Genomic DNA, 27,619 nt, shown 5'->3' with positions numbered 1-27,619 from the left:
CCGAAGTTTTGTGAATACCTCTCGCGGCCGCGGCGCGGCGAGGGTGACACACCATGGTCGCGGCCCCTGGAGACCGTCGTGCTGGCGAGCAGCACTCCCTGGCTGCCCCGTCCGCCTCAGCCACCTCGGCAGCGCTCGGAGCCGGCTGCAGGAGCTGAGCCACCCCGCGCCGGAGGGGTCTGGCGGAGCGTGTGGCGCCGCGCCGAGCACCGGAGGGCGGAGAGGCTGCGCGAGCGCTCCGCGGTCGGGCGGTCGGCCGGGGTCGCCGCTGGAGGGGAGTTTCCGAGGCGCGGAGGAGGAGGAGGAGATGCTGCTCCCCCTCTGCCGCTGCTCAGGCTCCTGCTCCGGCTCCTTCGGCCCACGCCCGCAGCCGCTTGGGGGAGAGGAGGTGGTGGCTCTCGGCGCCCACGGCGGCTGCCGGCGGCCCGCCCCGTCGCCGCGTCCCGGCCGCGCGCCGCAGTAGCTGGACCCGGTCTGCAGCCGAGCCGGTAAGGACGGGGGCGGCCCTGGGCTCGGGCGGGATGTGCAGAAGTGCCAGGCGGAGCACCCCGCGCTCGCCCTCTCTCTCCTCGCTCTGCTTTTTCCTCCAGCCCCTACCGCCAGCTCCTCTGTTGCCCTGGTGGAAGAAACTTTTCTTTGGTTTTCGCGGTGGGGCGTGTTTGTATGTTAGAGTGGGGGCAGGGGCAGGATGAGATGAAATTTCATTTTGAGCGCGGTAGATCCACCTCTTCCGCGGAGGAAAGCCGGGTTCTTGGGAATGAAACCCGCCGAGGGCGAGTCGGAGACGGCGGGGTGCTAGGGAGTGACATTGTCCCATCCTGCTAGCGCTGCTCTGCCCCGTGCGTGCTAAGGGGAGGGCTCCCGGAGTCTGTTTCTAATTTTTGTAAATGATTGTGGACATGGTGTGGTTAGAGGCCGCCCAGAAGAATGTGTGTGTGTAAGGGCTCGGGGAAGAGGGGGTGGGGGTGGGACCTGGGGCGGTGGGGGCAGAGGGAGACACCGCCTGATGCAAGCTCTTACTGCTGTTCTTCTTCGTGCGCGAGTTAGCACCCCCTCCCCCTCCGCTCATTACTTGATCTTGTAGCACGGGAAGCTGGAAGGCTAAAGTTTGGTCAAGTCGAGCAAGTTCTTGCGACGTTTAATTTCCTTCTGTTGTGAATATATTAGAGGAGGGGAAATGGGGGGGGGGGAATGTTACCACTCAAATAGACTTAGCAGGCAGTACAGGTTTCATTGGCCTTACACGTCCAGGAGCGACCCCCCCACGCACGTCGAGCTAATCTCTAAGGCAGCCTTGTGTCATTTTCGTTTAATTGCATCTCTGAAACAACAAACGCGGTGACTTCATAGGGAGCTGCCCCGAGCTGAGTTTACCTCTCAGAAAATGGGGCAATCGGGTTTGTTTTCAAGGCGGGGACCTAAACAAAATGTAGGACACCTGATCTGTGGGTTGAAGGGCGCTGGTAACTAATTAGCAAGGTTTTAAAATTTAGATCTACAGAGTTTACTAAAAGATTGGGGCGGGGGGGGGGAGTTGCTGTATTATGAAACAAGCGTTGGTATTTTCCCGAGTTCTTGATGACTGGGGTTCCCAGGGTCCAAATGAAAACTTGCTTCATGCTCATTGGTGGCTTGTGGTAGTGCTATGATATAAATTATTTCTTGTTTTAATGTCATTAGCATTTTTAAGTTAAATGCATGCATACATTGGTTCAGTAAATTCATACAGAGGCAAGTTGAATGCTTTATCATCCAATCCTAAATTTATTATACTTTTTCATAATAACATTGTGTTCTAACTTTGATGTTGTAGAGGCTTTGTGGGAGTATGTGTGGGGGAGAGGGTAGGATGGAAGCTGGAATTAAAAATAGAAAAGTAACTAAGGTTAGTTATTAAGAAAAGAGACTGATTTATAGCGTCTTTCACTTTTACAATTGCAGAATTATGACTTCCTCTGCCATTATGTAGGATTGTCTTTTGAATTTACATTTGTCCCACCAAAATTTTTACTTGCATGTAAAGCCTGCTTAATTTTTGCAGGGTGATTACCAGCATCCAAAAATATTTATAAATAGCTTTTCATGTCACCTGTAACACACATATACACAAACCATTGAAACCAGTGTCAATTTAAAGGATAGATTTCGATACTATGGTAGGAGTCAAAAGTTGTAAATACTTACATTGTCTTTTTCTGTAGGTGTGCCTCATAAATGCAGGACATGAATTTGAGAACTGTATAATCAGTTTTTGGGTCAATGATAGGTGTCAATCTTTAAATGAATGGAATTTATGTGTTATTTATTATTAAGGAAAACAGGTCAAATCCTTGCTTTATTTCACTTTCATAGGTTAAGAATTAGATGGAAGAGCATTGTAGCTTCTCCAATGTCAATTGAATATATATTTTTCCAGCTCATCTTATTGCCCAGCCCCAAACACAGTGGAGAAAAGGACTGTTGGGGGTAAGCTGCCACTGCTTCGTCTGCTTTTTTGACAGAGTTTGTAATTTTTAAATAAGTTACAAAAGATTTTTGGGGGTATAATTAAACTGAATTTAATACCATTTGAAATAGAAAAGAAACACTACCCCACTCCAAGTCAGTGCGTTGAGTTGCTCCTGTCAATATACTCTTATTTGGCATATACTTTGTGCTATTAATTAGAATAGTACATTGAAGGTATTCTGTCTGGCCTCTGATTTAACCAAGTGTGACTCATTTGTGTTAATGTCACTTTACAAGGTAGGGGCCTGAAAAAGGAGAAAAGATATTGGGTCTCAAGAAAGAAGGATTAGTGCTGATGCGGAAGGGTGAGGGTTCATTGCTCTGGATTTCCCCATTTTTCTCTGAGAACCTTTCTCTTTTAATTTGAAAATTAAGATGGGTTGAACAACTCAGGAACTGGATTTTAAAATTTTTAATGAGTAAATTAATATAGGACTTTAAATGACCTAAGTTAAAGTTTCATATTCACTGTAAGAAATGAGTGTACCTACAAACAAAGAAATGTCTTTGGCTGCATACTGCATCTATGCCTAATAAACAGTTTTCCTATCTTATTTCTGGTTGAGTGGCTGTACATTAGAATCAGCCTGAGTAGCTTTGATATATCTTTATGCCCAGGACTCAACCCAGACCAGTTAAACCAGAATCTTTAGGGGGGTGGGGTGGGGGCAGGGGATGAGACCCATGCATCCATATTTTTGGAAGCTCCCTAAGAAATTAAACGTAGAGCCAACTTGTGGACCAATATTCTAGTCCTCTCTTGAAGGTCAGTATTAGAAAACTGTACTCCCACAAATGCAACAACATTTTTATATTGAGTTATAGTTCTTCCTTCAATATAAATCACAAGTATTTTTTTAAAAAGTCTCAGAAGCATCTATATATATGCCCATATATAGGACTTTTTATTATTTGAATCAAAATTTAAGATACAAATACTTACCTCCAGTTTCTTAATGCTGCACTCTCCAGTGCAGTAGTCTCAGCCATAAGTGGCTAAATTTAAATTAATTAGATAATAATTTAAAACAGTTCCTTTTTCCCACTAGCCATATTTTATTTTAATTTTTATTTATTTTTTTAAAAGATATGCTTTATTTATTTTTATTTTTTAAAATGTTTTCATTGATTTTTAGAGAGAGAGAAAGGGAGAGGAAGAGAGAGAAACCGATGGGATTAGCAGCCTCCTGCATGCCCCTCACTGGGGATGGAACCTGCAACCCGGCCATGTGCTATGCCCAGGAATCGAGCCAGTGACCTTCCGGTGCATGGGACAGTGCTCAACCAGCTGAGCCACACAGGCAGCCTGCCATATTGTAAATGTTCAATAGCCACTTGTGGCTAGTAGCTACTATATTGGATATCATCGCAGAAAATTCTGTATTATCTATAGGTTTTAAAATTTGTATTCCAATTTCTCATCACCTGAAATAGAATATATATATATTCATTTCCTTCAGATTTACAGTTTAAAAGTATGTATTTTTTTTTTAATATATCTTTATTGATTTCAGAGAGAGGAAAGGAGAGGGAGAGAGAGAGAGAGAAACATCAATGATGAGTGAGTCATTGATGGGCTGCCTCCTGCACATCCGGGATCGAACCCACAACCCGGACAGGTGCCCTGACCGGGAATTGAATCGGGATCTCCTGTATCATAGGTTGATGCTCAACCTCTGAGCCATGCTGGCCAGGTGGGAATTTTTTTTAAAGTAAGGGAACCCTTTTAAAAAATTTTGTTCCTCTTAGCACTGCTTAAGTATTACTTAAGCACTATTTCTATAAAAGTGTAATTTTAAAAATAAACATTTAAACTATTAAGGAATGATTAATTGTTTTACGTCTTAATGCAGTCAAATGTCTCTTCTGGAAAATATAATGTAATTCAGTTTTTGAAGTGAAAAGAAATGATTAGTATTTGGGTACAGGAATTCCCCTTTTTATAAAGTTCTGAATAATAGATTCATTTCCTCCTCATTATCTTTCATATTCTTGATTTGTGCTGAGATGTAATTTCATGGAATTATCTGAACATAATGTTGATTAAATTCATTCTTTACACAATCTGTTCTAATTTTACTCTGATGATAGCTTCTGCGCTTAAAGAATGAGCTTGAAGCATGAGTCAAATGTAACACATCTCAATTTCCTATGCACTATATGAAAACTCACCAAAGCTAAAGTGTATCCCGATAGCTGAACTTGAAAACTGGAGTAGCTGTTTTGTTAAAATAAAACAAGCCCTGGCTGGTGTGGCTCAGTTGGTTGAGCATCGACCTGTGAACCAGGAGGTCAACGTTCGGTTCCTGGTCAGGGCACATGCCTGGATTTCAGGCTCAATCCCTAGTAGGGAGCATGCAGGAGGCAGCCGATCAATGACTCTCTCATCATTGAAGTTTCTGTCTCTCTCTTCCTCTCCCTTCCTCTCTCTGAAATCAGTAAAAACATATTTCTTAAAAAAAACAAAACCTAAAAATTTAAAAAATAATAAATATAACAGAAACTGTAGTTCTGGAATCTTTAGTTATTAAATCAAAACTAGATAATGCTATATTGTAGATATATACCATTTGGTTGAGTACAATTGGAACTTTGAAATTCTGGCACTGCTTTGAGGTGTATGGAAATGAATAAAAAATAGGATATAGTACTTGGCAATACTGTTACTTCACTTATAATTCAAGTCAACATATCCTCCAATGTTTATAGTTATAGAATTCTTCTAGTTACAATTTAAAAATGTAGACTGTGTTATTCTCTGTTATTAAAAGTTAGTGGGGATCTCCTTCAGCTTTTAAATAAAAGAAAATATTTTAATGTGGTCACATAATATATCACACCCATTGTGTAACTGAAGACCAAACTGAGCTGTTTTTAAAATTTTTATCTGAATCTTTCTCATTATGTTAGTACGTCAAGATTTCTAACTACAAAGGGATTTTAAGATTGTACTGAGAAACTAAAATTTAATTGACAAACGGATAATACTGTTCTTCCACCTAAAGGGATACTAACAAATCACTTTTGGTGAGCCAAACCAATTAGTTGGCTGTTTTTTAGTAGCAGTAGTGATGAATCTGAACTGATCTATCCACATCCTGATGCCCAGCTCCCTTTTTGATTGTTCTGTGTTCTGTAAATATACAATGAATTCCTAAATTCTTACAGGCACTTTACTAGGCACTGGTGATTCATAGAGAGGACACATTTCCAAGACAGCAGATAAATCGAATAGTCTCTGGCCACATAGGTTTTATCATCTGAGTTCATGCCAAATAAATCGATCTATTGACAGGATATATTGACACAGAACAGTTGTGAAGAGAAAAATAAATAACTTGTAAACTTGTAAAACTTGACAAACACTCAGGTAACTATCTGAATGTGTATGAATTGTTTTTAGACGCAGCTGCACATGGTGTTTGACCACTCTTATTTGATTTAGAGAGACAGGTATAGCATGGTAGTTAGAGCATAGACTCTGGAGCCAGGCTCCCTGGGTTTTGATTTCTGACTCTGATTGACCAACTCTCTGACCTTGTACAAGTCTCTTAAGCACCTCACTGTGCTTTAGTTTCTTCATCTGCAAAATGAGTATAATAACCAGTCTTCTTTTATTTTTAATATATATTTTTATTGATTTTGGAGAGAGGAAGGGGGAGAGAGAGAAACATGGATTTGTTGTTCCACTTATTTATGCAATCATTGGTTGATTCTTGTATGTGTCCTGACTGGGGACCAAACCTGCAATCTTGGCGCATCAGGACGATGCTCTAACCAGCGGAGCTACTAAGCCGGGGCTAACCAGTCTTTTTTTATGGGATTGCTATAAGGACCAAATGAGTTAATACATATAAAGCACTTATAGTAGTACCTAGTGCATACCAAGTATTTGATAAATATTAGCTATTATTATTTTTGGTATGTGTTTGATTTGTAACAGGTTTTTTTAAAAAACACTACCACCACACTGGGTAAAGGTAATATATGAACTTAAATGTGTGGTTTTTGTTTCAAAGTTATGACTCTACTTTGTTCTTTGGGCTACATGTTTCTTCTACTCATTACTTGGGCTCCTTGATATATGTAATGTGTTCCTGATTTTGAGATATTTCATGGAACTTGTGAAAATAAATGTCCTCTTCAAACTACTCATTTTAAGAACAGTTCATCTCCTGTTTTGGAGTTACTTTTAGACTCTAAAGCATATGGGATGTTGTTTTGAATATCTTTTCTAGTGGCACACCTGTTCTTTGAGAGTGGGTTTGATTCAATTAAATGATGTATTTATTCATGTTTTATAAAGGTGAGTGCTTAAGTTGTATACTTTGAATTAAAGTGAAAAATGATTATAAAGTAAAAGGAGTTATTTTAAAAATACGACTAAACATAATTAGAAAAGACAGTCCCAGAAATGTTTTTGAGAATATTGTGTTTGAGGACATGGGTATGTATCCTCCCAAAGCGTCTATTTTGAAAGATAACACTCCCAGAGTTATAAATTCTAGTATATTTAAATACACATGGTCACAATTTAACAAACACAGAGATATTATTTAATATTTATGAATCTTAGGTTGCTATGCCTCTGGGAGTAAGTATTGTGTATCATAACCTAAAGTTTTTTAGAAAGTATTTGTGGCACATTTCCCAACAGATCCCATGCACACTTTAGAACCTGTGGTATGTTAACATACCTTGTGAATCTTCAAGATGATGTCGTATATATCACTTTTCATTTATTTGACAATTTAGCTACAGAATTCATAGTAGATCTTCCAACATGTCTTATAATAGGGGCACTGATCTGGGGATGCTGCTCGAGATATTGTGTGTGTGTACACTTTCCAAGACCATTGCAATGACTTGTTCTACTTCTTCCAGTTAGAAATTGCATTGGGCTGCCAATACAAGAGACCTAGCATGACAAGGGACTAAAAGAAAGTAGGGATTTATTTTTCCTATAACATATCATGAAGTACAGGCATAATTCTCCAGAGCCGACCCGGATGTCTTCTAGTGTTCTCCTCCACCTGCTTAGTGCATGGCTTTTGTCCTCAAGGTGGCCTCGGGTCACAAAGGCTCCTCACATTCCATTCAGAGTGTCCTTGCAGGCAGACAGAATATGGAAGAAATTGGGAAAATAGCAAAAATGGTGTGCCTTCCAGCTGAGTCAGATCCTTTTAAAGAATTTTCTTAAGAGCCTTACCCAATGACTTCTGTTTATATTGGTCACCGCTACATTAAAGAGAAGCACTTCATAAAGTGCTTTTGAAGGAGGCAAGATTATCTGCTTTTAAGTACGATTTGGGTAAAGAATTGGAGGTTTGAGGAGCGAGGTGAAGATTGGAAGTCATCGCTGTTGAGAAAGGAAAGGGAGAGTGATGACGGGCTTACAGGCCTTATCAGTTTGAAATTGAATAATTTGAAGCTGGGAATTATAGTTCTTTATTGGGCACTTGGCTGTCCCAAAACTAATTGAAGAGAGTATATATTAGGGATCTGATTATTTTCTCTCCAGAATTCTTAATATCTGATCTCCATTTGTTTCCAGTTTAGTGAAATTTCATTGTGATACCCATAGATGGGGGGTTGGTGTTATTGACTTCCCACTTGCTAGGTAACACATAAATGATGCTGAATAAAGTGTCATGCCTAGAGGATATTTAAGAAGCTGGATTCACTTCCTGTGGAGGCTGATTAATGGCCATTAAAATTATACTTTGCATGGTTTGACACTTAATTCTTTGAAATAATATGCCTCATTTATACAATTAAAAAAACAGTATTCAGTCTACCATTGAAAAATTAAATTGAGTTATTGTTAACCTTTAACAAGAGAAAATTAATCTATTTATATCCATTCTTAAATGTTAGTGTTTGTGAAAACTAAATCTAGATAGTATTATGATTTGTTTATTTTCATTCAAACATAAATTAGGAAGCATAGTGTATTAGAAAGAACACAGGTTTTGAATTTAGATACTTTTTGGGTTGTGCTTTAGTAATTAGTGTCATTCTGGATAAGTCATCTAATCACTCTGTGTCTAATCTTTAAAATGGAAGTGATAATACCTACCATACGGTTTTGTGAGCTTTATTCCTAAATTACTACACATATAAAATTATTGGACACAGCCCACTGATCCAGTTTATAAGAATTCTTTACCTTTCACTTCTCTCTTCAGCTGTGTATATTAGGGGAAATAGTAACCTAAGAAATACGATTAGTGATACTGAGACAACAGCATTTACTACTTTCTCTAGTATACATTGTTTTGATTAGGTCACGGACTGCTTTTATTAGACTGTTATATATGTACGATCTTTTTAGACGTGGTAGCTACATATGGGCCACTTTAAGACTAAAATGTTTGAAATTTTAAAGGAAATAAAATGGGCTAATCTGCCATGACCTCTTGAATATGTGAAAAATATAGAAATTGGTAAAAAAATATCCATAGGATTATTTTACTGTAGTTAAAATAGCAACAATTAGAAATGTTTTACGAGCAATATAAATTTATTTTTGTTTTGAATGTCTTTTGTTTCTTGTCTAAACTAATTATACAGCTTATAGTCTTTGTTCAGAATTGTATTCTGTATTTTAAGAAAAACTGAAAAGTAAAAGGAAAGTGCTTTTTTACCAAGAAACTTTAAATCTAGGTTTAAAAAAGACAGATAAGAAAGATAGGAAACCACTATATATTACAAAACAGTGAATAAGTGCAATAAAACTTTTAAGGAAGTGTAAAGAGTAAAAGAAACAGGAAAGTATATGTGAAAAAAAGTGTTTTAGGAGAGTCTGTCAAGGAGTATGTGACCAATAGTGCCAGATGCCACAGGGAGCCAAAGAAAGGTGACTAAAGAAAATAGAAGGCCCTGGCCAGGTAGCTTAGTTGGTTAGAGCATTGTCCCGATACGCCACGGTTGTGGGTTCAATCTCCAGTCAGGGCACATACATACAAGAATCAACCAGTGAATGCATAAATAAGTGGAACAGAAAATCGATGTTTTTCTCTTTCTCCCTAACTTTCTTTCTAAAATCAATAAATAAATTTTTAAAAAGAAAGAAAAGTAGAAGTAACAGAACAGCGTGATCAGTTGAATGTTATTACCATTAAAATGGAGGATGGTATTTGGTTGCAAAATAGATGAGATTTCATAGGTCAGAGGAAAAACTTTTTAAGATTAAAGATAGTGAAAGAACAGATTCTATGAGATTAAGAGATTTAAAATGCCAGAAGAGTGAAAAAGGGTCATCTCCTTTTACGGGGCTCGCTCTGGATGTGAAGGAATGAGCCCTAGGTAAGGTTGCTAGCTGCAGCCATGAGGAAAGCAACATTTTTCTGTAAGATTGAAGTGAAGTCCACAAAGATAGATACGGGCCTGCTGATGAATACAAATGAAAATAAGGTTTTGTAAGACAAATACACGCTTAATGCTGTTATCTTCAGAAGGTGCTGTCGGAGGAGGCAAGATTATCTGCTTTTAAGTATGATTTTGGTAGCGGTGAAGACTTGGAAGGTTGAGGAGCGGAGCAAGTTAAGGTTAGAAGTGGAATAATTGGAACAGTGATGGCCTAAATCCACATCTGCAGAAAACGAAGAGTAAGGCGTAGGGGTTATTGCAACCTGTGGTGGGCAAGTGAAATATGCGGCCTCCAGGAAGGAGGAAGCCTCACTGAGGCAGGGAGGATTGGATGAAGTGGGAAGTGATTTTATTCAGCACTTTCTGAGTTTGCTTCATTAGCCAGCTATTGATTGAGTCAAAGATATTTATCATTTGCTGCTCTCTGCCACTTTGATAGAACAAGCTGACAAAGGATCTTGACTCTAAGTAGTGTGTGTGATATTTGTTCAACTGAAAATACTATGTGGATTATTTACTTCTTGGTTTACTTAATCTGGAGTTGAGGGTTATAGTTAAAAGGAGCCATCTAAACTATACATTCAGGAAAAGTGTTTAAGTAAAAATCTCATCCTGTTGTGTATTACTCTGTTATGGTAGTTGGGTATTTTATTTGCCACTAGTGTGACTTTACTGTCATCCTTTATACATATTTAGTCTTGTGATAGTTATCACTAGGATTTAGAATTTAAAATTAATTGGGAATGTTTTCTACAAATTGCTTTGGCTACAAAATAATTTCCTACCCTCTTCTTAGATGCTGGCATTATACTGGGCAGATAAAAAGTTTTGAAATGAACCCCATCCTTCCATTTTTAATTCAATAAGTGTTTTATCTACTATACCTAGTAGGATGTAAGAAGTACAATTCACAAATATACATTATTTTACCAATTCAGGACTTGATGTATTTTTTGATTCCTGAAACAGCATGTTACGAAACTTGTTGGCTATCTACAAATAATGGTGGATTGCTTAAAGTCACCTACTTGAATGTTAAGTAACAGCAAATCTAGTGTAGAACTCTAAAAATAGTGTCTTAGCTGACCAAATCTTCTAAAGGATTAACTGCCATTGCCTTGATTAATCAAGTGTACATAATGGTGGCTGGTATATTTTTCTTTTCTGCTACTTTTTATATTACCACATACTTCTAAGCAAACAAAAAACTAGAAACATCTAGAAGAAAGAATGTTACTCTAGCTTATAAATTACTCCTAGTTCACTTAGAGAGCATGCTGTTAAATATACTTGTCCTTGCTCTGGCCAGTGTGGCTCAGTTGGGTGTTGTCCCATTCACCAAGAGGTTGCTGGTTCAATTCCCCATCAGGGCACATGCCCCAGCTGTAGGCTTGATCCTTGGGGGGGGGGGGGGGGGGGGCGCAGTTTCTCTCTCTCATTGATGTTTCTCTCTCTTGCTCCCTCTCTTTAAAATCAATAAAATCATATTTTAAATAAATTTGACACGTAGGATATCATTTATCTTCACAACAGTCCTGTGAGATAGATGCTATTTTTTTTTTTTTTTTTAACAGGTGACAAAACTGAGGCTTAGTGAGTTACAGTAAGTCACACAGCTAGTTGGTGGTGGAGCAGAGATTTTGAATCCATGTCTGACTTCAAAGTCAGTTGTCTTAACCATAACTTCTCATGTGAATAGTATCTTTTAAAATGAGCAGTATCTCTGTTCTGTTCCATTGATCTATATGCCTGTTGTACCAATACCAGGCCGTTTTGATTACAATGGCTTTGTAATACAGTTTGAAGTCTGGTAATGTGATCCCTCCCACTCCGTTCTTTTTTCTCAAGATGGCTGCAGCTATTCGGGGTCTTTTTTGGTTCCATATAAATTTTCAAAATGTTTGTTCTAGGTCTGTGAAATATGCTGTTGGTATTTTCATAGAAATTGCATTAAATTTATAAATTGCTTTGGGTAGTATAGACATTTTAGGGATGGAGAAGGGCAGGTGGGTGGAGGGGGAGAGAGTAACCAAAGAATTTATGTGCATATATACACAACCCAAGGACATGGACAATGGTGGGGAGAGGGACTGGGGAGGGGGAAGGAACGGGGTGGAACGGGTCATTGGGGAGAAAAAGGGACATCTGTAATATTTTAAACAATAATAAAATTAAAAAAAAAATTGTTCAAGAAAAAATAAAAAGTAAAAAAAATAAAATAAAATGAGCAGTATCAAGGAGGAGCAAAATATTACCTCAGTTTACATAGCAAATATGAAAGAGAACTCAACAGGTTATGTTGGAATTGTCATGAGCTTCTTAAATAATTGTTCTTGCAAAGGTGGTGTATTTTCAACTCCCCCCCCAACCCCCACACAAATTCTCCCTCTGCTAACCTGTGGTCTTCATAGCATCAAGTTACTATAAACTGTTGAGTAAAGATAATAAAGTGTCCTTTTGAAAATCTTTAAAAGATGTTTAAGTGCTCATCACAGCATTATTTGTAATGGTATAAAGTTGGAAACAACACAAATAGTTCACAGAAGAGGAGTGGTTTAAAATATTCTAAATCTTTACAATAGAGGGTGTGAAAAAAAATCAGGTTGATGAGAGGTTTTTTATAATGTGGAAATATATTAAATAGAAAAAAGATAAAACAGGAAATAAAGCATGATTATAACCATAGTTTACGTTTTGCTCTATTTTTAATGAAGAATTTTTTTAAAAAAAGGCCAAAAAGAAACAAAAGTGCCCAAAATGGTGATACATAAGGGAAAACTAACCTGTTTTAGGAGTAGAAGGATTAGATTATGAAGAATTCATGACATATAGAATCTATTCTGTTGAGCGGAGAAACAGATTATGATATTTTGCCTGAAGATCTTTTTTAAAAATATGGGCGAACCAGCATTTTAGATGTAATTATGCTGTCTGGTTCCAAAGTTCCCAAAGCCTGTGTAATCACTACACACTATATATTTTAATTGTGAAAATCATCTATATAACTTTTAGTTCAGGGTTAGAAGTAATGATCTTATGAAGGTGTGGTCATTAGGAATAGTTATGACCAACTCTCCTTTCCATTCTTAATGCATTAAAAAAAAAGTCCTTTGGTTTGGTTGACAGCTGTTATTTACAGAACCCCAAACTGTTGGTAACTGCTAACAAAGTTTCTTTTCTTCTCCTTTGAATCAACTCTTTGAGTAGGCTTGGATGCTTTGTATGTGGTGGTATAAAGAGTGTCTGATAGGAGAACTACATAAGTTTCTAAATTTTAGTTCATCATATGATTTTAAAATTCATTTGCAATATAATTAGTTGCCATTTGCTTTTATTTGGAGAAGTGGGATTTATTTCCTAGAGTTCTTTGAGACATAAAATTAAAATCAGTATTAACCCTTTTCCTTAACTGTCTTCAGTTCCTTTTTTTTCCACTTAAGAATTGTATTCTCATGTAGATAGTTTAGATGATTATGCAGTTCTTTTGTTAAGTAAACAGTTTTGTTGCCCTCAGAAGGGGATGGGTTGTGCAGACTTTAATTATTATAGCAGGTAGTTTGTTTTCTTATTTTTAAGTATCTTATTTTTTCATTGAAAAGTCATCTTTCTATTCCTACTTCCAGCTCCCCTCCATGGGGTGCTCTTCTGTAACCTTCAATAATATTACCATATCCAGGAGGGAACATTAATGAATAATAATAATGATGCCAAACTGATGTGAAACTTTGCATGTCCTTATTAGTTTGCAAAAAAAAGTTCTTTGCTTTTGAAAAAAATAGTGCATAAAATATTTTTTATATAATGAAGTACATCTTCATATTTCTGATTTTCTTTCCCCCCCTCAAATTACCTAGTTAGACATTTCTCACACTTTTGACCTGTTAATCTCCACTTTTTTTATTAGCAGTTAAAAATCTGTTAATAATAAAAGCAAACATGGATGTCTTATACTGTTTTGTTTGTGAAGTTAAAAAAACTTTTTAACTGAAGTTGACAAATATTGGGTATAGCTGAAATTGGTTCATCTATTTTATAGAGCACTGGGGTACAAATTAACCTCAATATACAGAAATTTTAGGTGTATAACATTGTTTTAAAAACATGTTTGCTGTTCCGATTTTCCTTTCTTGGCTTAATAATGAATACTGAAGACTAACTACAGAGTAACTCTTATTGTGTACCTAAAGTTTAGATTTTTTTCCTACTTAAATAGAGTGCATTGGGAGGAAAAGTGTGCCAGAGCATAATATTCTAATAACATTGTTTTAGCTCTTTCTAATTATGCTTCCTTTTATGTGTATTTTTTTAAATGTAGGCAAAGGTACAGTATGTTGTGGTTTCCAAAGTGAGTTATATCCAAATTACCTATGAATTTGTTAAAAATAAGCATTTTGAGATATTTCCTAGATCCCCAGGAACCTATAGTTAAAAATGTGCCCCAAATACAGTGTTCATACAATTAGTAGAAAATAAGTACTCTTTTCAATGTATCTTTCTAGAAATCCTATCTTCCCTTTAGAAAATAATAGATATTTTGGTAATGATTTTATACATTTGTTCTGTAAGTTGGGCTGTTATTATATGTACCCTTGGTCAGTTGTCACTAGCCTAAAAATACCTATAGGGCAGGAAGGGCAAGGGGTAGTTGAGGAGGGAGGAAAACAATAATAATAGACACTGTAGTCGACAAGGACTCAGACTCTGCTACCCACTTGGACCACTGTTATACCTCCTTTTTCTTCAAGATTTTTATATGAAATCTCTCCAATTTGTGAAATCTAATTTATAAATATTAGCCACTAATTCACACCTTTGTAAAATATGGTGTGGGCCATCACTCTATAGGCCAAATACAACATGACTGCAAGCCAAGTAAAGCCCGTGGGCCACCAGTAAGCAACCTGTGCCCTAGATTATTATCTTAACTACCTTACACTTGCGTGAACTTGCCATATTTTGTTTTGACATTTATTAAGGGATAATAATGATAATGCTTTCCAGCTGTCTGCTTTGATTAATACTTCACCTTAGCATATTAGTTAAGCAAACATTGGATTTTTGTGTAGGAAGAAAGAAAAGAACAAAATGTATAGAGAGAATGTCTTATGTGTAAATATCTCAGACTTGGCTCCCGTGAGTTTTCTTAGAAAAATTTTTATTCTCAGTTCCTTTCTTTCTCAAGATCTGCCATTTTTCCTTTTCCTGCCTACACATTCAATATCTCCCATGAATGTTCTTTTCATTTGCAAGAATTAATAAAAGAGAAATCTTTCTTATAGAAACTCTATAGAATGAAAATCACTTTGTGACTTACTAAGCTGCACAAACTTTAAGCTATGCTTCCCCGTAGCATTAAAATTCCTTAGCCTTAATACTGTTTCTTTCAAATGTGCTTTTTAAACAGAAGAATGACTGCCTTTAAGATGGTTAGTGAAAAGACCCACACAGAAACAATCTTGAGGGGCAGCTTCATAACCATGTAAGATTTGACCCCAATCCATCAGGGATGATTGAATGAGATGCCATTCACAGTGGTTCAGTACAGAAAAAAATAAACAAAATAAGCAAGCAAAACTTCTAGCCAGGTTGAAGTAACAGAGACAAGATTTACCCTCCTGCCCACAACTAAAAAATGGACAAAAATATGTGAAGCAACAATTTTCAAGACCCTGGAGATCAAGCAATGAAACACAGTGATATCCCTGAGAGATGAAAACAAAGTGAGCCTTATGATTGCCCAGCTTACTAAGTTGAAGAGATTTTCTAGACTGTTGGTGCATGCAGGGTGTGGGAAACCAGGTGAAGAATGGTAGACTTTCTGAATTTAGGAGATGTTGCTTAAAGCCTAGGGAGACACAGGCAGCTAGAGTTAACAGGTCAGAGTACTGGAGATGTAAGAACACGGAGAGAGAACCCTGGAGATCTATAGAGTTCCCTTTTGAGTATTCAGCTGAGTACTCAGTAGCACTTACATGTGAGGAAACTTCTTGAGCTGGATTAGAGGGAACAGTATTTTTGTATGCAGGGCCAGGAATAGTTCCTGTTTCCACAAACCACACTGGAAAACCTCAAGATTCATGAGACACTAGGTAGAGTACACAGGATAATTTTCCCCCAGTATTGAGAAATAATTAGTCCAAGACTGAGCATTGTTCTGGACCAGCCTAACAAATCTTAAAAGCTAGACCCAAAAGGATCAAACTTCCAAGTTTTCAAATAATTTAACTTCATCCATGAGCAAAATTCAACTATATTTATAAACATATAAACATAAGCATCCAGCCCTGGCTGGTATGGCTTGGTTGGTTGGAATATCATCCTGTGCACCAAAGGGTCGTGGGTTTGGTTCTGGGTCAGGGCATGTGCCCAGGTCGTGGGTTCTATCCCTGGTTGGGGCACATAAGGGAGGCAAAATTCACAACATATGGCATCCCATAAAAAATTTCCAGGTATGCAAAGATGCAGGAAAATGTTACCTATAATGATAAATCAATCAAAATGATGTACAACTAACAGATTGAAATTAGCAGATAAGTGTATTAAAATTACTTTTATAAGTGATTTCCAAATGTTCAGAAGTTAAATAGGAACACATTGAACTTCTAAAGATGAAAACTATAATGTCTAAGATGAAAATTACACTGGATGGAATTAATAGCAGATTAACCATTATGGAAGAAAAGGTTAGTGAACTTGAAGACATACTAACATAAATTATTCAAAATTAAACAAAAAAATAATTTTTAAAATGAATAGTACATCAGTGAATTTTGGAATAACACGTGCCTAATATATATGACATTTGAGTCACTAGAGGAGAGGAGAAAGAAGGCATGATGGAAAAGATATTTGAATAAATAATGGCTGAAGCTTTTCCAAATTTGATGAAAACTATAAACCCACAAATTCGGTGAACTCCAAGCATAAGAAATGTGAAGAAAATTACACCAAGGCACTGTTCAAAACCTGTAATAAAAAGAAAACCTTAAAGGCAGCCAAAGAATAAAAGATCATGTAAAGAGGAAGATAAGGATGACTGTATATTTCTTGTCAGAAACAATGCATACAAGAAAACAATGCAGCAATATCTTTAAAGTACTGAAACTGTCAACCTAGAATTCTCTACCCACTGAAAACATCTTTTAAAAACTAGGTGAAATTAAGACTTTTTCAGAGATAGAATAGCTGAAAGAATCCAGTAGAAGACCTGCAGTACAAGAAATGTTGAAATCCTTAAGGCAAAAGGGAAATGATGCTAAATGGACCTTCACAACAAAATGAAAAATACTGGAAATGCTAACTACATTGGTAAATATATATGATATTTTTCTTACTATTTACATGTCTTTAAAAGGGAATTGATAAAAGGCTGAGAAAAGTAGATTAATAGGCCCACTTTACAAGAATCTCAAGATGCAATAATGAAATAATAATGACTAACATTTTGACCACTATTATGGGCAAGGAGTTTCACCTATATCATTTCACTTAATCCATCTAACAACCCTATGATTAAGTACCATTATTTTTCTATTACAAAGGAGGAAAGTAAGCTATAGGAAGGTGAAATAACTAGTTCAAGATTACACAACTATTAAGTGGATGGGCTGGGCTTAAACTCATTCTGCCTGACTCTAAAACTTAGGTACTTTACTATTTTTCTACACTTCCATCAGAGAAGTAGGAAATAGCATAGAACAGGTGCTAAGTCCACGAGGATCAAGTCAAGAGTCAAGGAGGAGGAAATAAAGAAGAGTTGGCAGACGCCTGGCAGATGTCATCAGTTCCTCACATGTATCATAGATTGTTTCCAGTTGGATGGTCAAGGCCATTCAAGTTGTCAGTTTTAACTCTGATATTCTTTTAATTCAAAATTTACACAGATGTGGGAGCGAATGAGTCCAGATCTCCTTTTCTAGCTTAACATAGTACAGAATGTGCCTTCTTCAGTTATGAAATGGGGAAAAACATATGCTTATCTGTTCCTGGGGGTGATGAACCCTCTCCTCAGGGAGCCAGCCCTTGCATCACCTCAGCCAGGTCTCTTACCAGTTGGTTGGACTATAGACCTAAGTGATTTAACAACTTTTCTCTTTCATATTTAATAACAGCTGTAACATTTTATGACTTGACTTACAAGATCAGCTAACTGGGAAAAAAAGGTTAAGTTTGGGTAATTTGACTTGTACTACTACTAATGTTGAAATCACATAGGAATGGTTTAAAAAACACCTATGGGTAAAGATTGGTACTTTTTAAAAGTATATATGTATTTTTATTTTTAGAGAGAGAGGAGGAAGGGAGAGGGAGAGAGAAACATTGAAGTGAGGCTGCCTCCTGCACACCCCCTCCCAGGGAATCAAGCCCATAATCTGGGTATGTACCCCAACTTGAAACCTTTGGGTACACGGGACAACACCTAACCAACTGAGCCACACTGGCCAAGGATAAGATTGTTACTTTTTAATGAGCTTATATTTTCTTATTTACAGTAAACTTTTTAAAAAAGATAATTGACTTTAAACAAAAATAACACTGCAGTATGGGAGTTATAACACATGTAAAAGTAAAATGCATGGCAATGGCACAAAGGTTGGGAAGGGATAAATGGAAGAATAGAATTATAGGTTCTTATGTGAAGTGGTATATCACTTGAAGGTAGACTATGATAAGTTAAAGTGTATACTATAAACCCTATAATAATGACTATCAAAACAGTTATAGCTAAAAGCTAACAAAGAAGATAAAATGGAATTATAAAAATTACTATTAGGGCAGAAAAAGAAAAAATGGGAAAAATCAGTAGGGACAAATAAAAAATAGCAAAATGATAAAACCAACTATATCAATAATTACATTTAGCCCGGCTGGGCGTGGAGATCACGGTTCAATTCCTGGTCCGTCAGGGCACATGCCTGGGTTGTGGGCTCGATCCCCAGTCAGGGGCATGCAGGAGGCAGCCAGTGAATGACTCTCTCATCATTGATGTTTCTGTTTCTTTCTTCCTCTCCCTTCCTCTCTCTGAAATCAATAAAGATATATTAAAAAAATAATAATAATTACATTTACTGTAAGTTGCTTAAATGCCCCAATGAAATGGCAGAACTTGTCAGGTTAGATTAAAAAATCAAAACTCAACTATGTACAATCTTGGTTAAAAGTAAAAGGATGGAAACGATCTACTATGTTAACACTAATTTTTTAAAAAGAAAAAACTGTATTAATATCAGACAAAGCATATCTCAGAACGAAGAATATTGCCAGGGTAAAAAAATATTTCGTAATGACAGTGGGGTCAATTCATCAAGATGTAATAATTCTAAATATTTATTCCCCTATAAAAAAGTGCACAAAGAAAATAACTGTAAGGAGACATTTTCAAATCCACAAATGTAGTTGGAAATTTCAATATGTTTCTCTAAATAGTTGACAGAAGAACTAGAAAATCAGTAAGTTATAGAAGACTTGAACAACACAATCAACTAACTTGACCTAATATCTATAGAACACTCCACCCAACAACAGCAGAGTGCACTTTCTTTTCCACTGTACACAGAATATTTACCAAGATAGTTCATATTCTGGGCCATAAAACAAGGTTAATGCATTTAAATATATTTATGTCATAAAAAGCATCTCTGGGAAATCCTCAGATATTTGAAAACTAAATAACACATGGCTCAAAAAGGAAATGAGAAAGTATATTGTTTGGGATACAAATGAAAACACAATATATCAATGTGTGGGATGCAAGCTGCTAAAGCAAGACTTAGGGAAAATCTTATAGCACTAAAGTTCTCAAACCAGTGATCTAGGTTTTCACCTAGAAAAAGATCAAAGTAGGAATTAGTAGAAAAGTAAGTAGAAAATGTTTAAAGATCAGAGGACAAATCAAATAGAAAACAGAAGAAAAAAAAAAGAAAGAAAATTAATGAAACCAAAAGCCGATTCTTTGAGAGAAGCAATTAGTATAAACCTCTAGGAAGACTGATTAGGAAAAAGAGAAGACACTAATTACCAATATCAGGAATGAGAGAGGTAACATCACTACAGATTCTGCACTTATTAAAAAAATAATAAAGGACTTAGAAATGATGTTATGCTCACCCTGGCCATTGTGGCTCAGTTGGGTGAGCATCATCCCATGCACCAAAAGGCTGACTGTTTGATTCCCAGTCAGGGCACATAACCAAGTTTTGGGTTCTTCCCCGGTTGGGGTATGTATGGGAGGCAGCCGAATGGTGTTTCTCTCTCACATAGATGTTTCTCTCTCTCTCCCTTTTCCTTCCTCTCTAAAAATGAATAAAAACATTTAAATTTTTTTTTTTAATGCTTATATGCCAACAAATTCAGTGACTTTGATGAAATGGACAGTGCTTTGAATAACTTAATGAAATATAGGCACTCTCCAACCTTAGATAGTACTATATAAAGAGGTGTTAAGAAATAAAAAATTGCCCTGGCTGCTGTGGCTCAGTGGATAGAGCATTGGCCTGCACACCAGTGGGTCCCAGGTTCGATTCCCAGTCAAGGGCATGTACCTGGGTTGCAGGTTTGACCCCCAGCCCCCATTGGGGTGTATGCGGGAGGCAACCAATCGATGTCTCTCTCACATTGATGTTTCTCTCTCCTTCCTTCTTTCCAATCTGACTACTAGATTAGATAATCTAGTACTTGCTTTTTTCCTACTATTCTTCTGTATCTTGAATCTTTTAGGTTTATCCTCTAGTATTTGCAAGAAATATGGCTGCCACAGCTCCAGATATCGCCCATATGTAGCCCACTGGCTAGTGTGTTGGGGCTCCCAAGACCAATAGAGGTTCCATGATTTGCTAGGACTCACAGGACTCAACACAGTAGATCTATTAGGACAAAAGGATACACAGCAAAATCAATGGGAAGAAGGCAACCATGCGAATCCTGGTGGAAACCAGGTGCAAACTTCTAAGAGTCCTCTTTCCGTAGATTCATGTAGGAGGTAATTCCCTCAGCAGTGAGTTGTTACAACAGGTGTGAAATGTTGTCTATCAGGGAAGCTCATTAGAGACTCAGGCTCGAGGTTTTTAGTGGGGCTTGATTATGTGGCTAACTCAGACTAACATGTACCAAAATTCCAGACTCCCAGAAGAAAAGCAGATGTTCATCATAAACCACACTGTGTGCACGGTTTAGATATAGTAAGACACTCTTATGAGTTCTGGGAATGATGGGAATCCTCCTGCAATCTAAGTTCCCAGACTCCAGCCAAAGGCTATCTTTTCCAGCAGGCTGGTTATGTTAACTCTTTTTCTGAGTAGCTAGACCAAGATAAAAAACATTTCATGTATCTTTTTATTAGGAAGAAAAATCTTTCCTGTTTCCCTCTCACTGGAATCTGTCTTGGTACCATTAGCTAGGTTGGGTTGTTGCCTATATCCTAACTGCAGTGAGGCTGGGGTGTTAAATATCTGGATTGTCCAGCCTTTATAGTGGAAAACAGACTCTTGCAAGAAGGAAGAGGATCAGTGGGAGTGTGGGGGCATGTTAGAAAGTTGAATGTTTTTCTGACTCATAATTGTCAATCCTAGTTTTTTTAAGAGTAAGATACTAAGAGACATATGGCTAGGAAAAGTAAGTGCTGTGGCCATTTACTTTTATTTTGAAGGATAATAGTAACAAATTTTTAGTTATTAAGAGTAGTTTTTGTTGTATTTTAATGTTCAAAACAGATATATATACAAGACAAATTAAGACAAAATCTTTACTCTTTTTAATGAAACCTTAGTAGGTAAATCAAGAAACCAAGGCATAAGTGTGTTATTATTCTAATGGTAACTGTTACGGGCTAAATTGTATCTCTCCAAAATTCGTATGTTGACTTCCTAAACCCCAGTACGTGAGAGTGTGACTACATTGGAAGTTAGGGCTTTTAAAGAGTTAATTAAGTTAAAACTGGTTTCAGGGTGAGCCCTAATCCAGTATGATTGGTGTCCTTTTATAAGAAGATATTAGGACACAGACAATATAGACAGAAAGAAACCACATGAAGACAGCTATCTACAAGTCAAGGAGAGAGACTTCAGAAGAAATCAACCCTTCCAACCTCTTGATTTTGGATTTCTACTCTCCAGAACTAGGAGAAAATAAATTTCTGTTGTTTAAGCCACCCAATCTGAGAGATTTATTATGGCAATCCTAGCAAGCTAATACAGTAACTAAACTCAGAACCTTAATGTTCAACCTCACTAGTCATTACAAAAATGTAAATTGCAACTATAGGGTAATACCATTTCATATCCATCAGTTTGATATAAAAAACTCTGAATATCTAGTCCTGGAATTTTTATAGCAAAGCCTCTTATGCTACTTGTTGGAATACAAATGGATATAATCACTTTGAAAAGCAACTTGCTTTTTCCAAATGTCAAAGATATGCATACTTTATTATTAAAAAAATTGATTTTTTTAGAGAGAGGAAGGGAGAGATACATACACACATAAATTTGTTGTTCCACTTATTTATGCACTCATTGGTTGAATTTTTTTTTAAGAAAAAATTTTTTTAATATGTCTTTATTGATTTCAGAGAGAGGAAAAGAGAAGGAGATAGAAACATCAATGATGAGAGTCATTGATCGGCTGCCTCCTGCACGCCCCCACTGGGGATTGAGCCTGTAACCCAGGCATGTGCCTGACCAGGAATGGAACAGCAATCCCCTGGATCATACATAGGTTGACACTAACCCACTGAGCTATGCTGGCCCGGCTCATTGGTTGATTCTTGTATGTGCCCTGACTGGAAATCGAACTCACAGCCTTGGTGTATCAAGATGATACTCTAACCAACTGAACTACCTGGCTAGGGCCAAGATGTGCATACTTTATAACCAAGACTTTCTATTCAATTTATGCACAAATATATTTATAGCAACATTATTTTTATTAACAAAGAAGCACCTAGAAACAACCCAAATACCAACAATGGAATCCTAATCAACAGTGAAAGTGAATAAGCAACACAAGTGAACATGGATCAATCTCATGATATCATTTGAGGTGAAGAAAGCAAGTCATGGAAGCATATTTGCAGAATAATTACTTTTTTTTTTAAATCCTCAAAAATATTTATATATACAAAATGAGGAGAAGAAATGGATTACAGAGAAAGTGAGACTTGAAAGATGAATTTGAGAAAAGATTAAGAATGAATAAGCAGCCCAGCTGGCGTGGCTCAGCGGTTGAACATCGACCTAGGATCCAGGAGATCAAGGTTCAGTTCCTGGTCAGGGCACACGCCCAGCTTGTGGGCTCAGTCTCCAGCAGGGGGCATGCAGGAGGCAGCTGATCAATGACTCTCTCATCACTGATGTTTCTCTCTCTTTCTCTCCCTCTCCCTTCCTCTCTCTGAAATCAATAAAGATGTACTTTTTTAAAAAATGAATAAGCAACAGTTCTTAGTGACAAGGCTAAGGGGGGGGAAGAAATTAAAGAAGAGGGACTTTGAGCCTGGTACTTAGAGGAATAGTGGTCCCATTAATCTGTTTGGAACAGTGAGCGTGGCTAATTAGGAGAAATGATTCTCCCCTCCTCCCCCAGATTTATTGAATTTGATATAAGAGGACATTATCTATCCAGGCAAAAATGTACAGTACATAGTTAAAATTGAAAATAGAGACTTTGAAGCAAGGCTATCTCCGGGGTGGAGATAGATTTAGGAATAATCCACCCTCAGGTGATTAGGTAAACTCTTGGTGGTAGATGAATTCTCCTATAGAAACTGGATATAGAGAACACTAGCTTCATGAGAATGGATGGAAAATGTGTAACTAAAAATTAATTTTGACTTGACAGTGATTAGAGTTAAAGAAGATGGTGTGAGGTAATCAGAAATTCATAATTTTGACAAGTGAGTTGTAGAGAAGTACATTATTCCACTTTTTCTAATCTGTAATACTTTAATATTAAATTTGAATATCCAAAATGATTTTGTCATTATCTGTCTATAAGCCAGAATTCCTTTATCTTCTGATGTGAAAACAGCTCCAGTACTTTTACATATTAGTCATTCTTACTTATGACAGTTGCATGCAGTGCTGTGTAATTAATTAAAATGAAAATTGTAGATATAACTATACCTTGAGAAACACATCTTTATAGAGTTAGTTGGGTTGCCACAAAATAAGGGAGTAGCCCAAGCCACATGGTTTGAGATTAGGTTTATTAGTTCTTGCAAGTTGTCATTATTTAAATTATAGGCAATAATCTAATTTCGTTGTCACAATGATATGTGAAATAATATGAAAATGGCATATGAACAACAGTATTCAATATTAATATTTCTTGTGTAGCTGCTTATATATAAAATTAGATATTTTAAAAATTGAAATGTAATAAAATATTTCAAAATGCAAATTGTTAACAAAAAAAATCATTTTTAGAATAGAACAGTTTGAGTAGAAATTTTTACTGTCTCCAAATATTGAAACTATTCTTGCAATCACTGAAGTATGCCTAGATTTATTATGCTTCATCTATCACTTATAAAGTTATTTGGGCTTCCTCTTTTCATTTGTTTTCTGTGGAATCAGAGTTGATTTTGTCCCACATTAATATGAATGATACCTGCTACTTTATTTTACCACAATATAAATTTACCAAAAACATTTTAGATTTAGTAGACTTGTAAGAAAGAACAAGAGGAGAAGACAGAATATTTGAAGTATTGAAGGTTTAACTAACCTTCAGTATTTCAACTTCTAGTATTTGCTGAGTAGATAGTGTTTGTTGCTTTCTGCTTTCTAATACCTATAATAGCTGGCTTCTTATTTATCAGTTAGATCATGACCTCAGAAATATTGCCTGATCTTGGGAACACTAAATGGTGGAAAATCAGAAAAGTGGCAGGAAACTCTCTAATAGACTGTCACTGTTTGTCTTGCTTATTTAGTTACTTTACCTTTGCCTGGAGTGAGTTTTTGTCAACCTTTCTGGACCATCTAACCTGACATCCCAAACGGAAAGACAATGATTGATTACCCAGAATGTTCCCAGTCTTAGAAGATCCTTTTTAATGGTCTGAAAGCATTATCCAGAAAACCTGGATAAAGAGTAGAAGTATAATAAGAGGGCTTACTTTGGTATATTTTCTTCAAAATCTATACTCTGTATTTGTTTTCTATTGCTATATAACAAGTTATCACAAAGTTAGTAGCTTAAAACAACACAAATTTATTATCTTATAGTTCCTGTGGGTCAAAAGTCCAGGTGCGTGTTAACTGGATCCTTGGATTAGGGTTGTAGCAGACATAAATCAGGGTGTTTACCAGAACAGAAATCTCATCTGAGTTTACAGTCTTTTTCTAAACTGGTTATTGGCAGGATTTAGTTCCTTGCAGCCATAGGTCTGAAGTTCCCATTTTCTTGCTGGCTATCAGCTTGGGTATGTTCTCAGCTCATCAATGCTATTATCAGGTCACTGGTTTTGAGTCTTTCCTGTCAGCTGCAACAGTCTTTTATAACATAACCTAACCAAGTGAGTAACTATTCCTTGATATTTACAAGTTCCACCCACACTCAAGGGGAGGAGATTACTCAGGACTGTTGTACCAGTGGGCAGGAATCTTGGGGGCCATCCCAGAATTTTGCCAACCACAATAATTGGCCATTCACACGCACACACGTCCGTTCCCCCCCCCCCTCCCCCCCCCCGCCACATGCAAGCAAAGTATTCCTATAGTTTTCAGGGTTCTCATCCCATTAAAGCATCAGTTTAAAGTCCAAAATCTTATCTAAATCATCTAAATTAGGTGTGTTTTATCTATCTGTGAATCTGTAAAACTATAGAGACTGTCCCAACATTCTCAGCATAAAATGGTGGGACAGGCATGGGATAACTATTATATACATCTCGTTCAGAAGGGAGAAGGGAAGACTTAAAAGTAAAAAGAGGAGTCACTGGTCCATAACAATTTTGAAATCCAGGTTGGCAGACTCCAGCTGGAGTTTTTAATTAAAAATAATCCTTCATGACTGTTGACTCTGCCATCTGAGTCTTGGTTCTGTCCCCTGAACCCTTTTTCCTTTTTCAAGGAAGATGGCACATGTTTGGTGATGAATAGTTTTATCAGCCTTCTTCCTGCCAATAGAATTTGGGAGGGTCCAAATTCTGTTTCCTTTTAGTCCAAGTTGGAAGTGTTTATGCTGAAGCAATTAAGATAATAGTTTTTCTGGTTCCTTTGTCTTTAATAGCTCTTTCCTCAACTTACCTCTGTCTTCTTGTATTTTACCCTAAGAAGCAAGAGGAAATATAGTGTTAAGGTATCACCCTTAACACTATATTTGGAAGTCTCTTTAGCTATATATACAGCCTTGTCACTTATAAGTTGTTTTCCATGTAACTACAGGACATAATGTTACCAAGCTTTCTGCTGCTATATAACAAAGATCCCCCTTCACTTTCTAGGGGCGTGTCCCTCATTTCCTTTGAGCCCTCACCAGTTTCATCTATATTAAAGTTCAAATGTCTATTAAAAATCTGCTGAAGGCAAGTTTGGCTTTCTCTATTATTATTATTAAAATTTTTTCCAGTTTTTGCTTGCTATGTAATTCCAAAGCCACGCTCACATTTTTAGTTACTGTTATAGGAGCATTCCGCTTTCAGGTACCAAAATCTGTACTAGTTTTTTATTGCTATGTGACAAATTACCACAAATTTACTGGTTTAAATCAACACAAATTTATTGTCTTACACTTCTTTTTGCTCAGGAGCCTGGGTTCAGATTAGCTGGTTCCCCTTTTCAGGATCTCACCAGGCTGAAATCAAGATGTCATCTGGAACTGTGATATTATCTGAGGCTCACAATTATATGCCAAGCTCATTGGTTGTTGGTAGAATTCAGTTCCTTGTGGTTGTAGGATCATTTTCTTGCTGGTTGTTGGCTAGGGTACACTGTCTGCTCCTAGAGGTTACCCTCAGGTCCTTGCCATGTGCCCTTCTACTTAGGCAACATGGAAGGAATCTTCAGGGCAATCCCAGAATTCTGTCTATCACCCTAATTTGTTTACTACAATATAAAGGACAAATATGAAATGTTTTACTTGGTCTTCTGTGCTTTATACATATTTGTTTCCTTTCATAGTTGTCCACTCTGAGATATTTTAAGTCTATATTTCTTGAGGAAGACCAACAAGTTTCCTAAAACTGATCTTAAGAAAAGTCAGTGGGTGTAGAGGAGGAGTTGCTGTAGAAAGACAATTCTCAAAATCAAAATTCTACCATTACGTTGTTCTGTTGGTACCTCTCAGTCGGTGAAGAGAAATATAAAAAATGTGAAATTCAGAATTTTACTTTATTCCTCAGTTTAAATGATACAGAGAGGGACTGAAGAATTCCAGAGTTTTTCTTCTGGTTTTTTGAAGCTGTCCTTTGAAAGCAAGGAGCAGGCATATATGATTTCTATTTAGATAAGTAGTTGACATGAGCCAGAGACCCAGAAAGGCAATTTAGACTTGTATTTGTTTTAGTTTCTCTTCTCTCACTGAGAAAGTACAATGGAAAAGTTGACAAATATTATGCATTGCTCCAACTTCAATAAAAATATTTAGACACATGCTGTTTTCTACCTTGAGCAATGTCCAGTTAAAACACTGTTTTCTCTCTTTTTCTCCTTAAAAATTCCAGTTCTTTCCAAGTCCTTCCTAACTATATTAGGCAATAATATTTTTTTCTCTACCTGATCTCTATACCTGTCCCTAAAGGAAA

The 27,619-nt window shown here is 36.9% G+C and overlaps 1 protein-coding gene across 6 annotated transcripts in view; it reads left to right on the top strand.

Annotated features, from left to right (window-relative positions):
* Nucleotides 1–387: 387 nt before the first annotated feature.
* The window catches only part of PTPN13 (protein tyrosine phosphatase non-receptor type 13), a 173,214-nt gene continuing 145,982 nt past the window's right edge, over nt 388–27,619 (top strand). For 5 of the 6 annotated variants that reach the window (XM_087826687.1, XM_087826682.1, XM_087826672.1 and 2 more), the window contains exon 1: nt 388–488. The gene's annotated coding sequence lies outside the window, so the exon portion shown is untranslated. Of the gene's footprint in view, nt 489–2,391; nt 2,467–27,619 lie in introns of those variants that run through there. The other variant, XM_087826669.1, reaches the window with a different exon arrangement.

Source organism: Miniopterus natalensis, chromosome 1 (genome assembly GCF_054644295.1).
Source record: "Miniopterus natalensis isolate mMinNat1 chromosome 1, mMinNat1.hap1, whole genome shotgun sequence".
NCBI classification, from domain to species: Eukaryota; Metazoa; Chordata; class Mammalia; order Chiroptera; family Miniopteridae; genus Miniopterus; species Miniopterus natalensis.
Note: the sequence above shows the minus strand (reverse complement) of the source record. Positions and strands in the feature narration are given on the sequence as shown.